Source organism: Amblyomma americanum, chromosome 1, assembly GCF_052857255.1.
Source record: "Amblyomma americanum isolate KBUSLIRL-KWMA chromosome 1, ASM5285725v1, whole genome shotgun sequence".
Taxonomy (NCBI): domain Eukaryota; kingdom Metazoa; phylum Arthropoda; class Arachnida; order Ixodida; family Ixodidae; genus Amblyomma; species Amblyomma americanum.
In genome coordinates this window covers 87,159,383-87,166,983 of record NC_135497.1, presented here as the reverse complement: position 1 = coordinate 87,166,983, position 7,601 = coordinate 87,159,383, and the positions used below count along the sequence as shown (strand labels likewise).

Here is a 7,601-nt window from a genome sequence, read left to right as displayed (position 1 = left end):
CTAGGTTGAGTTCGACCACCACGGGTTCTTTACCGTGCACTGACAACGCACAGCACACGAGCGTGTTCGCATTTCGCTTGCGTCCGTGTGTGGCCGACGTTTCAGGCATTCGATCACACGACCTTGGGTGGCAGTGAAAAACCCTGTGGCGGTAGTGTGGTGCACTCTTGCTGGGGCAGAGAGAGAGTGAGGCAGAGAAGAAAGAGTGTGCTGCCCGTGCACTCTCCTCCTCCCAACGAGCTCGGCTACTACAGCTCGGCCAGCGCCGCCTCTATTCGTTCTTGGCACACCGCGTTCCAGTCGGCGACGAAACCCCAGCTACTCCAACCGTACAAGGGATGTGCAGCGTTCCGGCGCGGGCTTCAAAAGGCACGACTGCACCGCCGCTGCTACCGTACATTCGTTCCTGGAAAATGATGGCCTGAAACCAGCCCGCGTCGTTCGAAGTTTTTTCAGTGGTTGTGCCGCCATCTGTGGAGCTTGCGGAGAGTCGGCGCGCGGACGTTGCAGCCTACAAACCGTCTGACCGACTCAGTGGCAATCCCCTTCGTTCAGCGCGGGGCTGCGCTCAGTACTCGATGAACCCGAACTGGGGTAAGTGATTTCGAAGCATTGGCATGTGCACCATTTATTATTCTGAAACATAACAGTACAGCGATACAATATGAGAGTCTGCTCGCATTGGACCTCGAACATACCAGGGTATGGGCAGCGCTATGTTTTCACTGCCTAGAGTGTTAACGCACCTCAAATGAGCACGTGCGAAGGACGCGGCTCCGGCCTTGAATGATAAGTTATCCCACGCTGCCTCTCTCTTTGTCTATCTTTCTCTCTCTATTAAAGCACTCTAGGTGCTGAAAAGTTCTAAAGTACGGGAGTTTTTCTCCTCATCATTGGAGCTGCTGTTAAACTTAATGAATTCTCTTTGCATTTGGGATCAATTGCGAACAAAAACACATCGGCGCGCCTCCTCGCTAAAAACAGGAAATGCGTTCCTACTGAGAAGGAGGCCGCTACATTCAGCAGAACAGCGCAGCCCGCGCTAACGCCTCAGGTCGGGTGCTATGCTGTCGCTATCGGAAAGCATTCAGACTTGCGATCGTCATTCGTAACGAACACTCATGTCGACTACCAAGTTCACGTTAATAATATAAACAGTTGCTTGTTGAATTCTAAATTACCTACAGGAAAGTGCACTGCAAATTTCTAAGAACACCACGTGCGGCACGGTCTGATTACCACACGCGAAGCAGCACCGACCACGATTTGGCAATTTCGCCTGGAGGGTGAGCAACTGCGCTGGCTCCAGCTCCGCGCAGGAGGAAAGCTTGCGGAAGAGTTTCGGAATAAAATCCGATTCAAGCTTCGACTCGGGCTTCGGCCGAGAGGAAGAAAGGACAAACAAGGTGCAAAACTTGTGTGTATCAGTTAGAAAAAAACTTGCTAGTTCCAGTCCTGACCCTTTTACTTCGTCCTGTTGCGCGTTTACTTCAGATACCATCGAATGTTTAAGGTAAGGTGTAGGGCTGCAAAATGACTGTCCCTGTCGGACTGCGGAAGCCAGTAAAGAGTCACAGTTGGTCAGTCCCCCGACTGTAGGCACGGCATCTAGGAGTCGGAACTTTCGTTTTTAACGCGATAGCATTAAACACCCGATTACGCAGAAAATCCGGCGTCGGCGTTGTGAGCTTAAAATAACGGCCATGACTCTGGCAGGTGGTCTCCAGAGAGCAACTTATGGGAGACAGGTGGGCCACCTAGGTCACGTGACCTTGCGACGTCATCACAACGTGCCCACCGGATAGCGAGAAAACTGCCCACCGTGGAAGGTAGCAGTTGAATTAATGATTGGTCGCTCGGGAAGAGCAACCTCGGCCGCACAATAAGGCCCACCGCTGGGAGCACCTGCCATCCCAGGGCAATGGCGCATAACTTAAACGCTGCACCACTGCGCCAGCAGAGGCATAAGGACTGCCATAGATTTATGAATGCAAAGTAGAGAATGACATTCTGGCATATATGGGAACTAACCCATTACGCTCTCGCGTCATACCCTTGAGGCGGAGCTCAAGTGTCTCCTCCAATTTTCTGTTATTTCTTGAAAATTCGCAAGACTTGTATCGGTTTTTATTTTACAGGAATTTTTTCGTTGATATTGTTTTTTCAGTTAATATTTTCTGCGTATGGAAACCGATTTTTTCGGAGATGACGCGGTGATAACATGTGCGGTCAAATGGCACTTAGAACTTGTCTTGACTTTTTTTTTTGTCAGCCATAGCGTTTGATTTACCGGTAAATACCGCACAAGTGGCCGTTAATTACTGGTGAAACGTCTTATAACTGCTCTTGCACAAGGAAACCCTAAGGCAATAAAAAAATAGCGAAAACTAAATAGTGGAACCGTTAGACAAAGGCGCTATTGGAAGGTGATTCCTATCGCGAGCTGTTGCGCTAGGTTAAGCGCGACGGTGGGACATTACATGGTCTGCGCGTTGATAGCAATGGAACTGCCGCTTAACCTTCGTGGTATGCAAAACATGACGCTTTATCGTGATGCGCGTGTGGTTCCGAGTGTGATTACATGCAGTCCTAAACGGGTCAGGACAGTGAACAGCACTAGGCTGCCATACGACTTTTGACTAGGAGGTGTAGCCTCCCAGTCCCCAGGGGCATCTAATGTAGCGGAACAATACCTCAGAACGCACAACTGCACTGAGTGCAACTCCGAGTCGATGGTCGCCCGACCTTTTTCGGTTAAAACCTAAATTCGAAATTTGAATTCGGCGTACTTTTATCGGTTTAAGCCAAGAAGTCCAATTCCTAATTATATCTAAATAGTTTTTGTTTTACTTCGAAGCGGAATGTACAGCTGGCGCCAGCATACCAGGGGCAGAACCTTCAAAGCAGTCTATGGTGGCGGCAGCGCAAAAAAAAAAAGAACGATTGCAACAGTGCAGGGGACAGGACGGAGCGCTGAACTTTCAGCTGTATGTTTATTGACTTGAAGACGTTAATGTGCTGCCGGCCATGGTGAAAACAAAAATAGGCCCGAAGATTGTAAAGTAGACTGCACCTGTCAGCGTTTCTGGCGATGCGCGATCTCCTTATCTGTGAGAGCGACGGACGGTTTCCTCACGCAGGCATCGCCCTTCTTATGGGTGAAAAACACTTCGGTTCTTTCTCTTTAGATGGCTGCTGTTTATGCTTGAAAAGCAACCTATGGTATCTTCACGGAGTACAGCCGCATACAGCATAATGAGTGGCTAGGTGTACAGAAGGGCCGTTGTTCTTATGCACTGTTATTCTTTCGTATGCGCGTGTTATTACGACGGAAGTGTGGCGCATGTGAGCATGTCCACGTGAAGAACGACGTTTATACACAGCACAGGTTTCGCAATCGACGTATTCAATCGAATACTGAACCGCGCATGATTAATATTTGCTCTATGAATTGAAAATTTTTTGTAAGCAGACTATACGGTTACTTGGCGCTCACTCTCCACCGATCTGAAAAAGTGAAGACCGGACTCTCGTCGCAGTTAAGCCTCTTTCTTTAATTTTATAAACGTAAAAAATTCACCTGGTATGAAATGTATCATTCAAAGCATATTCGTGCAACAGATGTGAGCTCAGCTAACAGAACTATGCAGTCGTCCCCACACCTGTCTATAGCACTCGACCGGCGCACCTGAGAATAAGTACATTTGCGTCATCTAGGAGTGACCTAGGGCTCGAAACGAGACCTTATCGTGCATGCACATTCACATGGGTCATATTCAGCTCCTTATGTCTTTAAATGCTATATTTGGCTAGTCAGACAGCGGTGATTGTCGTAAATGCAGAACAGAGCGTGCCGCTCGAGCGCTTTAGACAGGTGTGCGGACGACTGTACAAGTAGCTTGCAATGCGTGAAAGTGCTGACTGAGTATCAGGCGGAGGAGAGGTCAGGAGAGAGCGCGGGAAGGGAGGTGAAGATGGCTTGATTTAAACTTTTATCCCGTTACTCGGCTACTGCTGCTCACTTTGTCCTCATCCTCGGCCTGCACAGTGTGGTCGGCCCCTAAAGCCTTGGCCTTCATGCCCACAATCATGTGGGTTCGCTCCGATGGTGGCAACATCCCGAACAACGCGGTGCCTGGAGGCAAGGATGGCGGCGAGAAGACATACATCGGCCGAGCGGAACACAACGCAGATCTGATTCCAGGCAAGGTGGTGGCTTCGCACGGCTGCTGCTGTGTCGTACGCCGGCGGCGAGCACCGCTACGAAAACTACGAAGTGAGCAGAGTTTCAGTGTGGCGTATACGTTTCTCCCAATCAGCTTTTCGTGCCTGTCTCCATGTTCTGGTGCTTATCTACGCAGATGTATGTCTGTATATGCAGAATTTCCCACCTAAAGCGATTTAAAGCGAGCCAAGGATTAAAAAGAAACGGGCCTTAACATGCTTGACAGATGTAAACAGCTAACCGCAGTCGTAGGGATCCGCAATCAGCCTTGGCAATTTTCCCGTTTTTCCGCGCTTACTTTGCAGCGAATACCACTGAAAGAATTAGCTGAAGGAAACCGCAGAACGCTTACTGCCTGGGGCGTGGGGACCTGCGACACTTCCTGCCTGTCGTTAGCGCGTCTGATATCCGCCGTTCGCGCTTCCGCCTTTCAGGCTGGAAGTGCATGCTCTCAGCAGCCACTGCTGAACCAAATAAGCATTCATCACCATAAGCAGGGCACGACGGAGTCCACTGTGAAGTTGTTACTCATAAATTGTTCCTTTATGAGAAACGGTGCCTCCATAGGGCGGAAGCTGGCGAAGGACACACCCCTCCTTAAAACTGGCGAGCCACCAACGATTTACGCGTCCTTCAGGTCCATTGGCTGCAACTGATTTTTATGACTGAAAATTAACCAGGCGATTTTTAGATGGATTCAGTATGTGCGTAAGTGTGCCATCTCCTCTTTGATGTGGTACGGTTGCGACGCATTCTCAATAATGCGTCATCCGGAATCCTCGATCCTTCAACAGGGGCTTTATTCCAAGTGCTTGCGTTAGACTCGCATCTGCCTGCACACGTGCCGTTGACATCTCGCCTCTTTTCTACAGATCCTGGTGTTTGACGGTGCCTCGGTGCACTGGGTTGCGAGTTCCGGCGGCTCCGTTCCGCACAGAGCCGTCGAGGGCGGCCGAACTTCTGCCGGCGAGAAGCTATACATCGGTCGCACCCACCACGAGGGGACGGTGACTGTGGGCAAGATTCAACCATCGCACGAGTGTCTGTACATTCCTTACGGCGGTTGGGAGCACCGCTACACGGGCTACGAGGCTCTGGCCCTGCAGTAGTGACTCTGAAAGAACCATGGAGGAAGGAAATGTGAGGAGAGGCCCCGTGTCTGCCAGATGCATTGCGAAAAGTGTGCCGGAAGACACGCGTAAATTCTAAGCCTACTTATGAGGCAAATAGCAGCGGCGGCAGCATGGCCGGCGCGTTGCCGCCGCGGGTAACGGAATGACACGGGAGACGAGGGAGCTGCCTCAGGTATATGGGGCGACCGCATCTTCCGGGCGCGCGGCGGCTTCACGTTTGCCACATCACATCCTCTCCTCTCGTTTTTCTTTCCTCCATGGAGAGAACGAACGTCAGTGACGTCATTCGTTTCCTATATACTTCATCAGGGAATCACAAACCAACCTTGCAATGCTGCTTGTCAGAATGATAAGCAAAGAATGTCAACAAACATCACTGAATCGGTGCACGGTGAATAGGGGTCAGGAAGGTGAGTTTCTTTTCAACACGTACAAAGTTTACCAGGTAGAGGGGGGGGGGAAGCTCAGGATGCTTAGCCAACGTTTCGACAAGAGAATTTTATTCGTCCTGAAGGGCATCTGGCACCTAAACGAAGACAAGACCTCCTGTCGAAACGCTGGCTAGACACACTGAGGATCCCCTCCTCCCTTATTAACTTTGTGTTGTCACTGAATCATTGTCACTTGCCGATACTTCCTCTGGTTGCTTTCTAAATTAAACCGACATACCGCAGAAGTCGAAAAACAAAGCTGCCTCAGGAAAACGTTGATATGCTCATCGAGGTTCAATGGGTGCCAGCAAAACTGTGGGCATTGATGCACGCCGTAATAAAGGACTTCTCATTAGTACTCGCCCCACGTGGTTCTTTCACGGTTGCACTAACATCAGCGTGCGAAAATTTCCGCCTGCGTCGAAATGCAGCCGCCGCTGCGCGGATCGAACCGGAGAACCCGTGCTCAGCTGCCGAACATCCCCGCCCTTGAGCCACCTCGGAGGGGCGTCCCGACGGCGTCGTGGTCGTATCGCAGGAGTAAACTTTACAAAACCACACTCCAACTTTCCCTTCCTTCCTTTCTCTTCCATATCTGCACAATGTTTACGTTTCTCGCTTATACCCAGAAATTCTGGGTACTCCGCGTAGCGTCAGATTGCACCACAACAATCAATATAATCGCAATTCCCCTCGGGACGCTTTGCACCCCACTGATTTTCTACGACAGCCTTAATGGCTCGGTGTGATCGCAGTACAAACTTTAACTGTAAAAGATTTTGCTACTCATCTCAAGATAAGACCATTCTCATCAATATGTTCATAACAGTATTTTACAATATTCCACATTTGCCTCAAAATTAAAAGTAATGTATGAGAAATCTGGACTTGTGGCCAGAAAACTGTCGCACATGTCATAGGCGTAAATGAAGATTGGGGGGAGGGGGTGCAGTCGACATGAGGGATCGAGGGGGGTCGCAAATTTTGTTCCCTATTGTTCCTTGCTACCCATAAGACTTGAAGAGGCGCTACCATGCCTCTCGGCTCGCCCTTATGGAGAGACCTCCGCATGCCTATGCCTGAGATGCTTTAAATACCGACGGGACAATGCTTGTTCGTCGTCTTCGTAAGTCTATGCAAACTGCTGCTCAACGTCATACCTTTTTTGTTCGCGCGGTTGCGTGAAAAAAAAGGCACCTTCGATCCCTCATGAGGATTCTGCCTTTCTGGACACCGCTGGCTTTTAGCATCCTGGTACGCCTGGTAGTGGAATAGCTATCCGCACATGAGCATTATACTCTACTGAAATAGCAAAGCCAAAGATAACTTTGAGAACAGTTCTTACCACCGCGAAACCTCAAAGCTGACCACATCAATTATTGTTCAAAACTGGAGAAAGAACTTATAGCTTTTTTTTTAAAATTTAAGGCTGACCGAACTATACTAGACCAGCAGAGTCGAGTAGGGAAGGCGGGGAGAGCTGGGAGCTGGGAGAGCCTGCCTGCACGTTGGTGAGTGGTCCCAGTCCACATCACAAATGGTGGTGGAAACATTATTACAACGAAATTACAGCAATACTTACGCAATAACATCAATAACTGCTGTAACTCAACCATTCACTTTTTCATGCCAGTTAGTATTTCAAAAACGTTTATAAGGCCATAAAAACTTTCGCGCGCAAATGCGTTACGCATTTTTTTCTTCATGATTTCCTCGAGTATACACCGCGGAAAATATTTAGCAAATTTTTCTAACGCATGTTTTACAATTCTTGATTAATATCAGTAGTGCGGAGAATGACCATAAAAGTAT

At 49.2% G+C, this 7,601-nt stretch overlaps 1 pseudogene across 1 annotated transcript; it reads left to right on the top strand.

Annotated features, from left to right (window-relative positions):
- The first annotated feature begins 246 nt into the window (after positions 1-246).
- On the top strand, positions 247-6,359 carry LOC144113161 (natterin-3-like; annotated as a pseudogene). The gene is made up of 3 exons (XR_013310664.1): positions 247-594; positions 4,049-4,276; positions 5,098-6,359. The product of XR_013310664.1 is annotated as a natterin-3-like (transcript).
- The last annotated feature ends 1,242 nt before the right edge of the window (positions 6,360-7,601 follow it).